Below are 10147 nucleotides of genomic sequence, written 5' to 3' on the forward strand. Positions count from 1 at the left end.
ACCTCTGTCTCTGTCTCTCTCTGACCCTCCCTTGCTCTCTCTCTCTCTCTCTCTCTCTCAAAAATAAACATTTTTAGAAAATGCAAAATTATCCCTCTTTGGGAAACTTTTCAAAATCTGTTGGGCATTGCAGGCAAGAACCAGCAATGGATACTAAAATTAGAGGCAAAAGTATGATAGAGAAAAGTGATATTTGCATTGTCTCAGAGGTACTTAGTGGTTACAATAGGAAAGTGGTAACTTTATTCAGGATGAAAGTCAACGTCACCAGTGATAAAACACACGGATACCGGGCACCTTCCCTGAGGGGCTCTGGAAGGGCACAGCGTCACTTTGGTGGTGATGAGAGAGAAAACCCCTCTGAAGGCCTGATTTACGGGGCGGCGGGGGGAGTGTTTACATTACTTTCTCAGTCAGCCTGACTGTACCTCGTGTGTTTGGGCCCAGAGCCTGATTCACGGCCGCGGCCCCGCGCTGCGCACCTGCTCCGGGAACGAGGAAGCTGCACAGGGAAGTCGTCTTGTCCTTGAGCCGCCGCCCAGCGCTGCTGCCGCCCCTGGTCCTTCCCGCCACACTCGTGACTCCCGCCTGGACGCTGCTCTGTGTCTCACACGGTGCCTAAGAGCATATAGCTGTAAAAACTGTTCATTCTCCGAGCACTTCCTTCCCTGTGAAGACGGTGTTTTCCGGACAGCCGTCCTCACCTGGGCTCGAAGGAATCTCTTTCTTTCTTTGAGAGAGTCTAAGGGTTTGTTCATTTTGCACCGACAGCGCATTCCTGCTCAAAATGCACAACCTCAACCTGACCATGAGGAAATGTCCCCCAGCCCCAGTGAGGATCCGTCCTCAAAAGACGGTCATCTATACTCTTTACAAGTATCTAGGTCCTGGGGCGCCTGGGGGGCTCAGTCAGTTGAGCGTCCAACTTCCACTCAGGTCACGATCTCACGGCTCATGACTTTGAGCCCCGCGTCGGGCTCTGTGCCGACAGCTCGGAGCCTGGAGCTGCTTTGGATTCTGTGTCTCCCTCTGTCTCTGCCTCTTCGCCGCTCACTCTCTGTCTCTCTCAAAATGAATAAACATTTTAAAAAAAATTTTAAAGAAAAAAAGTATCATGGCCCTGAATGACAAAGACTGAAGAGCTGAGTGTCCGCGCCGTGTGGGAGGCGCCTGGACCAGAAAGAGAGCCTCACGGGGACGATAGTGGGTCACTCTGTGGGTTAGCTCTTTGCTGTAACCGGACACTCATTTCCTGCTTCTCGTCACCGCTGTTTCTGCTTATGCACAGCAGCGACACTTAGGGAAGCCGCATGCAGAGCTTACAGAAACTATACGGTCTTGGGAACCTAAAACGATTTCATTTTAAAAAGTTTTAAATATTCGACAAAGAAGAAAAAGAAAGTCTGATGGGAATTTGGGGAACAGACATGTCTTCCAACTTCTGTACACATTACCGCATGCGGTCTGTCCTACGAAGGCAGGGCTGTCCGTCCGCCCGCCCACACCCAGCACAGGGCGGTGGCGACAGTGTGTAGCAAGAGCGGTGGACAGCGCACTGGGTGCAAATTAGCAACAGACGTGTGCTTATGTACTCTGCAAATAGTAAGCACCATTATGTTTCCCTACAATATCACGGGGACCCATTTCTTTTCTTTTTTTTTTAATTTTTTAAAAAATTTATTTATTTCTGAGAGAGAGACTGTGTGAACAGGGGAGAGTCACAGAGAGAGGGAGACACAGAATCCGAAACAGGCTCCAGGCTCTGAGCTGTCAGCACAGAGCCCGATGTGGGGCTTGAACCCACGAACCGCGAGATCATGACCTGAGCCGAAGTCGGACGCTTAACCGACTGAGCCACCCAGGTGCCCAGTTGGGGACCCATTTCTGATCTGTGTCCCGCCTGTGTTTTGTTTTCTAGAACATAGAAAAATCAGTGTTTGTGGATCCTCTGTGTTTTCCTACGTCTTGGTCTTTGAACTCCAAGTGTAACATGATGGAAATGGCGGGCCCTGGAGCGCGTGTGTGACACCTGTGAGACCTAGCTGTGCACCTCTGCCAGAATGCGTGTGTAAGATGTGCAATTAAGGTGTGTCAGTTCCCTGGGGCCGCCAGAATTAGGAGCCATAAGCTGGAGGCCGGAAGCCTGAAATCCAGGGGTCGGCAGGGCCATGCCCCCCCAGGAAGACTCTAGGGGAGGACCCTTCCCCCCCTCACCGCGTGGCCCCTCCCCGTGTGGCTGTCTTCACGTGCTGCTCCTCCTGTCTGTGTCTCCCTGTCTTGTTTTCTTGCAAGGACACCGTTGGACTTAGGGCCCACCCTCCCTGACCCACGAGGAATCTCTCGTAACTAATGACATCCGGGAAGACCCTACCTCCAAATTAACATCACGTTCTCAGTTTCCGGTGCACATGACCTTCAGGGAGGTGCTGTTCGCCCCACTCCAGAAGGGGCAAGGAAGATGAGATAATTAATAGTCACCGGCATCTAAAGACCGGCTACTATGCGCCTCAGACGTCATAGGCACTTTGTAAGCCTTAAAACACTGCTTCCAGGGAGGTATGGCTTTTGCCCTGTGGTAGGAGAGCAGAGAGGCTCCCAGGCTACCCTTCCGCCCAGAGCCTGGCCGACCCAAGGCAGAGGATACGGCCAGGCTGGCCCACGGCACCCGGCCCAGGAGAGCCTCGCCTCCGAGCTGGGACCCCTCCATGGGTGATCCGTGTGTGTCCTCCACGGGACCCCCACCCTCAGAAGGGCTGGCGTGTCTCTGTTGCTGCCACCTGGAAATCCTCCATATTTTCTTTTTTTTTTTTTAATATTTATTTTTGAGAGAGAGAGACAGAGCGGGAGCCAGGGAGGGGTAGAAAGAAGGAGACGCAGAATCCGAAGCAGCTCCAGGCTCCGAGCTGTCAGCACAGAGCCAGACACGGGGCTTGAACTCATGAACCGTGAGATCGTGACCTGAGCTGGGAGACAGACGCTTAACCGACTGAGCCACCCAGGTGCCACCCTGGTGCCTCCAATTCTTCATATTTTCTGAATGAGGGGCCCAAAGATTCACTTTGCTGGCAAATGAGACCACGTTCTGGCTTTAGCTAAATGTCCCAGCCCAGCGCCCCCCTCACCGGAGCCCCCTGCCTCCTGCCTGCAGACCTTTCCAGACTCCAACCCACTCACTCCTGTTTCATATGCGTGCTTCATCCCCGTGTGTATGCTCTCAATTTCTTATTATAGAAAATTAGGGAAATAAGAAAGGTCAGGGGAAGGAGCCAGACATAGTCTTATGATCTAAAGGAACAACTTTGCACACATCTGCTTATCCCTTTCTGTGCGTAAGACTTTTATTAATTACATATTAATTTATTAGTATAACTTACTAATTTTATTAAGCACTCTCTTGACAGTTTTGAAACTGCTTTTCAATAACACGCCTAGCATTTTTCCCGTGACATTGTTGCTTTCTCAACAATATGCAGGATTTAAAAAAACCAATTTGTTTTTTCTAAAAACAAAATTTGCTTAAATAAAACCTAGGGAAAATATAGAAAATCACAGAGAACACAGTTATTATGTATTCCACCCTCAGAGATGGCTACGGTGAACAGCCCAGAGAATGCCCACCACCAGGGTGCCACCGTGAGCCGGATCTCCTGGGAGAAGCCTGGGATCTGCCCCTGGATCAGCCGGTGGAGCAGATGGTGGGGAAACGGAACCATGCCCTTCTAGAAGCGCTTCCTCCACCCGCACAGCCCCTTGGTACAGGTGGCGGCTGGCTTCACCGGTGCCTCTAAATTCTAGGATGGAGATTAAAAAAAATTTTTTTTTAATGTTTTATTTTTTATTTCTAGGAGAGAGAGAGCGTGAGCAGGGGAGGGTCATAGAGAGAGGGAGTCACAGACTGAAACAGGCTCCAGGCTCTGAGCTGGCAGTCAGCACAGAGCCCGACGCGGGGCTCGAACCCACAAACCGCGAGATCATGACCTAAGCGAAAGTCGGACGCTTAACCGACTAAGCCACCCAGGCGCCCCTAGGATGGAGATTTTTATAAATTTTCTGTCCATCCATGAATTTTCCTTCCTTCCTGGCATTGAGTTCTCCAATTCTAGTTTTATTTTTTTAATTTCCAGAACCGATGATTTGTTTAGTGCCTCCTATGTGACAGATACGAAGGTGAGGAACAGACCAGTGCTGCCCGTCTGACTGCTGGGGACGCCACGAAGGACACAGGTGGTTAGGGGACGGCCTGTTGGGTGCCTGGGGCGGCTGCACCACACGTACCCCCGACCTGGGTCCCAGCCTTCCCCTTGATTCTGCTGATGCTTCTCGCTTAGGAAACCCTCTGCCTGCATTAGTTTACAGCAAGGCCTCCTTCCCTTGATGCGTCCCAATTTTCTCCATCCCTCCAGAGGGCCGGCTCCCTTCAAGGGGCCCTGGCTTGGAAGTAAAGCCACAGTTCACTCAGGTGGCCACTCAGGTAGCGTCCCCAGGTGGCCAGGCCTGTGATGGAAAGCAGGGGCGCCGGGCACCTGTGTTTAGGCTGCCTTCACTGCTATTTCCCTTGCTAGTGAAGATGAACTGGTAACTGGTAAATGCTTGTTGCATAAATGTTATATCTCTCCTTTTCTTCCTGCTTTTCCTTTCTTCCTTCCTTCCTTCCTTTCTTTTTTCTTTCAAGAATTTCTGGGGCTAGAATTTAATTAGCAATGGATTGTGATGACAAATTTTTGCATGAGGGAACACAAGCAGCTGATGAGCCCTGGAAACAGGCGTACAGACCCCCAGCCTCAGACCATGAAGACGAGAGCAAAGGAGCCGAGTGTCCTGCGGAGGAAGGGTCCCTGAGACGCCCAGGAAAGAGGCCTTGGCTTCCTTACGCCGGGAAAGTCCGAAACTGCAGGGGACCAGCCTCTGCAAGCCAGGGTTGGCCCGGAGAGTGATGGTTGGTGTCGGCGATAGAAGACACGGAGCAGCCTCTTCAGGTGGACTGCTCAAATTTATTCTTCAGCTTAGGGTTTTTATATAGCAAATTTAAACAATCATGCTTAAACAATTTACATTTTTTGAGTACAGTCATAGGACTTAACATTTCTAAGTTTTCTTGGCAACAGTGATTTCATGGTACATGATTTCCACTTCAACCAATAACATTTAACCAGGGAGTCATAGCAAAGTTCTACATATTCTTTACTATGTATGGCCGGGTATCTAAGGATAAGTGAAGCATATTGCCAGAATACATGAGATCACACTGCCCTTTAATTGTTTAAATTCAGTGGGCGTGCAAACACAGGATATACTTGTACCCACGGTTGTAGGTAACAGACTCTCACAACCCCTTACTAAGAAAGAACAATGTCAACATTTATCATAGATGACGTATGGAAATGTTTTACGTGGATCAACTAGAATTTGGTCTCTGCATTTACCAATCTCATTCTTTGGCCAGGACAATCCATAAGTTGCCTTACAGGCTTGAGGTCAGCAGGCAAATTTTTCTCTAACACTTTTTCGAGAAAGTCCTCCACAACTAGTAAGTCCTGTTTTTGTCTCTGCTTATGGCATAATATGTGTTCTTACTGGCAGTTAGACCCATACAAGGAAAATGAAGTCTAGGTCTCTTATAGACCCCATGCATGGCGGACTGTCTCCAATTTTGCTAATTGCTACAATATTCATTAGACAACATCTGATTGAGGGGGCGGACATGATATTTAGGTACATTCCATTTTGGAGAAGGGGGGGGAACTTTGGGCGATTCTGGTTTCATATTAACCCTAGAATAGACTAACAGCAGAAGTGAGAGTAAAAGGTACAGACAAAGTAGAGAAGAAGAATTCTTCCGGGGGTTCTTCTGACTGCCTTGCAGTCTCCTCCCTGGGCCTTGCCATCAGGGGTGACCTGTGCAGTTTCGGTCTCTGGCACGAAACCTCACACGCGAGGTGTCACAGATTTCAGGCTGAAGTGATGTCCAAGGCTCCAAGCAGCCCCAGGACCCTGGGTGGGGGAGACATGCTGTCTGGTCTTTTTCTCTGGCTCCAGCAAGACGGGAGCCCGGGGCATCATGGAATGAGAGATAAATGTCAGCATTTTCGAGGGCCTTTGGGTAGAAAAAGTGATGCTAATTATGGGAGAGATTTAAGGCAGTGTGTTAATTACAGATAGTGATAGTAATAACTCTATCAGCTGGCCCTGGGGCTCAACACGTTTTACACTTATTAACTCGTTTAGAGCTTTATAAAACTCAAAACCCTTGGAGACTGGTTAGGAGTATTATCCCCACAGACGGAACAGAGATGTTCAGCAGTTAGTCCGACACCACACAGCTCTGCCCTTCCGCAGCTGTCATCTCGGGTCCAGGTAACCCCCNCGAGGCCTGCGGGCGCAAGCCTGGGGTCCCCTCTGCCTGAGTCTCCCCTCAGCCTCCCGGCCGCCGCCTCGGTTTCCCGTCTGCGACCGCAGGCAGGTGGTGGCGAGGGGGCGCCGAGCGGGCAGAAGTGCCCCTCCTCCTTCGGCGCCCCTCCCCTGCCGGCGCCCCCAGCCCCCTGCCCCGGGCAGCCCCGGGCCTCGCTCAGGNCTCAGGCGGCTCCACCGCGCGACCGCAGTGCGGGCTGGTGACTCAGCCCCACGGGACCCGGGAAGTGAGGATTCGCAGGGAAGGCTGCGGGGGCTCCGGCCCCTCCCCCGCGGCCTTCCCGGCCGGGGCTAGAGGCTCCTCGCTCGTCAGGGGAGTTCGAGCGCGGCTACGGTCATTTCCTCTTGAATTTGGTGTTGATCATTTGAAAGTGACCTGTAGCGGTGGTGTCGCTGCTGGGAGAAACTGAGGCGGCCAGCCCGCCCCCTGGGCGGCTCTGAGAGGCCGGGGCAGGCGGGATCCCCACCTTAGCACGTTTGTGCCCACTCCTTTGCAGGGAGAGGCGGCTGGGACTGACCCCCGGTAAGAAGACTTTGTGTGGCAGCCCCCTCACCCCCACCCCGTGAGGAGCGCCCACCAGTCCGGGGCGCTTGGGCCTTGGGCCTCCGAGCCCCTTGGCTGCAGCCCAGCCCGTTTTCCCCCTGGTCTGCACCGGTCTGATGAGCACCCACCCCGTCGGCAGGGGCCTGGCCTGGCAGCCGAGGCTCCCACATTACCTGTTTGGCCACCTGCACCTGGCTTTTCTCACCATCCCTTGCCAGTGGCCCAGGGCTTTCCTGCCTCTACTGAAGCAGACCAAGGGAGAGGTGATTCCTTCCCAAAGCCCTGCGCCTTTGTGGGGGTGTCACTCACCCCCANCCCCACCCCTGTCCGGGGCGTCCTCATGCAGGCTGGCCCAGCAGCGGCACTTAGGGTCAGAGGTCCCCCAGCCTCACTCGTCTCTCTCCTCTCTGTGTCTCTCCAGGTTCAAGTTGACGATGATGAGTTTGTGCACATTCGAGTGTTTGAAAGTCTCCCGCACGAAAACAAGCCCTTGGCCTTGTCCAACTATCAGACCCACAAAGCCAGGCATGACGAACTGGCGTATTTCTAGCTCCCGTTCTGAACATGGCCCGTCTGTGTGGTTCTGTTCTCTGTGGACGTCCCTGGGGCCATAAGCAGAGGCCTTTTCTATCCTGGGGGAGGGGGAGGGAGGGGTCACCCAGCTCTCCTGACTTTTGTTGGGAGAGACAAAGTCAATGCGATCAATGATCTGAATTACTTTCAAAGAGTGCTTTTATTCTCATTTAAATACGTATTTTTAAGTCTTGACAAATTTATTCCTTTGTGGTTTTTTTTCTTTGCTTCATCTGAAGCCATAATCCCTCATAGACGCATCAGGAGGTGAGAGTGGTGCGCTAATTTGGTTGTGTCACAGCCGCGTGACCGCCGTGCCATGTGGAGCCCCTCCTGGGTCACATCCCGGCCCGAGCTCGCCGGGTACCCCTTCCACCAGCAGAGCCGGGCCCCGGGAGAGTCGCCCAAGGCCCCAGCACGGGGATGGCAGACCCCGGCCTCCAGGAGCCCCGCCCCCGCCCCGCCCCCCACGCTCCTGCTTGGTCGGTGGCCTGTCTCCAGGCCTTCATGTCTCCCACAAAATAAAAGGGCAAATCTGATTCTAGATTTAGGTCCAGATGTACTTGGAAGTAGTCACACACCAGCTTACACTCCAGTAGACATACACACGTGTGCAGACGAGGCCACAGGCGTATGTGGGGAACAGGGAATAATTGTGCGGCCTCACTGAGCACCGTCCACCCGAAGGGGCTCTGAGCTCATCCTCCGAGCTTCCGGGCAGCAGCACATCTCCGGGTGTCAACAGAGGGTCCCCACCATCAGTGAGGTCAGTGCAGGGTTTGCCCTGTGTCTGCGTTTGGCACGTAAAGAGCACACTGTTACTATTGCACGACTAAGGGCTGGCAAGAGGTCCGTGTGGTTGGGGTCACGGCAGACAATTATTCCTGAGGGTTCAAGTCCGTCTCAAATCGCCAAACCACTTTGCATTTACGGCGTGTGGCCCTTGGTGCTGGGGCTGCAGCGGAAGGAGCGTGCGGCCCAGATCGCGAGGGAAGGAAGAGCACACGCGGGTCACGTGGTGAGCAAAGAGCTTGAAAGCAGCAAGAAGAGGGGCGCCTGGGGGGCTCAGTCAGTTAAATGTCCGACGTCCGCTCAGGTCATGATCTTGCTGTTCATGGGTTGGAGCCCACGTCGGCCTCTGTGCTGACAGCTCAGAGCCTGGTGCTGCTTCAGAGTCTGTGTCTCCCTCTCTCTGCCCGCCCCCGTCAAAAATAAACATTAAAAAAAATTAAAAGTGGCAAGAGGAAAACCTTAATACGAGCTGTGTGCGTCCTAATCTCCACTCTTGAACTACAAGAATGAAAAGCTTTCCCAACAGGTTCTTATTCTTGGTAGTTAAGCAATTTTGCATTGAAGTGAAGAACTGACAGAGGAGAGACAGAACTCCAAGCAGGCTCCGCGCTGTCAGCACAGAGCCCCACGCGGCGCTCAATCCCATGAACCGTGAGATCATGATCTGATCCAAAAATTAAGACTGACGGTTAACCAACTAAGCCACCCAGGTGCCCCTCCCCCCACTTTTAAGAGTTATTGATACACTAGCAGTGTTCTCCCTTAACAAGTTGCAGATATTTTCTCCAAGTTGTAATTTGTTTTGGGTCATAGATTAAAAGCTTGTCTCCAGACACAGACTGTAGGGGAATCCATCCATTCCTCTAGAATTCTAATTTTTTAGGCTTATTTTTATGTATTTTGTGAGAGATAGCAAGGGGGGAGGGGCAGAGAGAGAGAGAGACAGAGACAGAATCCCAAGCAGGCCCCAATGAGGGGCTCAAACTCAGGAACTGTGAGATCATGACCTGGGCTGAAGTCAAGAGTTGGACACAAACCATCTGGGCCACCCAGGTGCCCCTAGAATTCTAGTTTTTTCTAGCCCTTGTGCACTGGAGCCATGTCCCTGCTTATGCACGGACAGAAACTGCATTGATGCCACTTCTGAACAGCTCCTTTAGGATCTCTGGGGCGCCCCAGCTGGTAATGACGGGTTAGTCACACCAACAATTGTGTCCAGTGCACAAGAGACATCAATTACTTGTTCCTCTATCTCTAGGCCAACGTGGATCTGATTCCGTTTGTCAGCTGGCTGCAATCTGCGCGGTGCCGTGTTCTGGGAGCACTCCGAGGCTGGGTGCGGTGGGGTGTGCTCGGAGCTGGGGAGCGTGCCAGGGACCCCCCCGCCCCGCAAGGGCAGAGGCGGGGCCTGCATGGTGCACTGACCCGGTTCAGGAATGGGGATGCAAGGTCAGGCTTTGGGAAGAGGAACATTGGCTGAGAGTTCTGGGCGGAGGAGAGGGGCCTCACTTAAAGGCAGCTGGGAAAGGCGCCCCCTGCTGGGCCCCCGTAGCAGTCTTCTCCGTCCTGGAGAAGCAGACAACACTTGAGGGGGTGAGGGGAGGAGCACTTAGTAAGTACTCCTGTATGCGCTCTCTCTCTCAAAAAAAAAAAGTGGGGGGGGGAATGAAAACTCCTATAGTAAAATGGGCAAAGACCTGAGGAGCCACAATTATTAAAACGTCCAGGTAACACCCTTACTGAGAGAAGAGCAGAGAGAAACCATGTTGGGCCCCGCCTCTGTCCTGCTCCACTGGCAAACGTCCAGAAGCCTGCTGACCCCACTGCGGG

Source organism: Crocuta crocuta, unplaced genomic scaffold, assembly GCF_008692635.1.
Source record: "Crocuta crocuta isolate KB4526 unplaced genomic scaffold, BGI_CrCroc_1.0 scaffold675, whole genome shotgun sequence".
Lineage (NCBI taxonomy): Eukaryota > Metazoa > Chordata > Mammalia > Carnivora > Hyaenidae > Crocuta > Crocuta crocuta.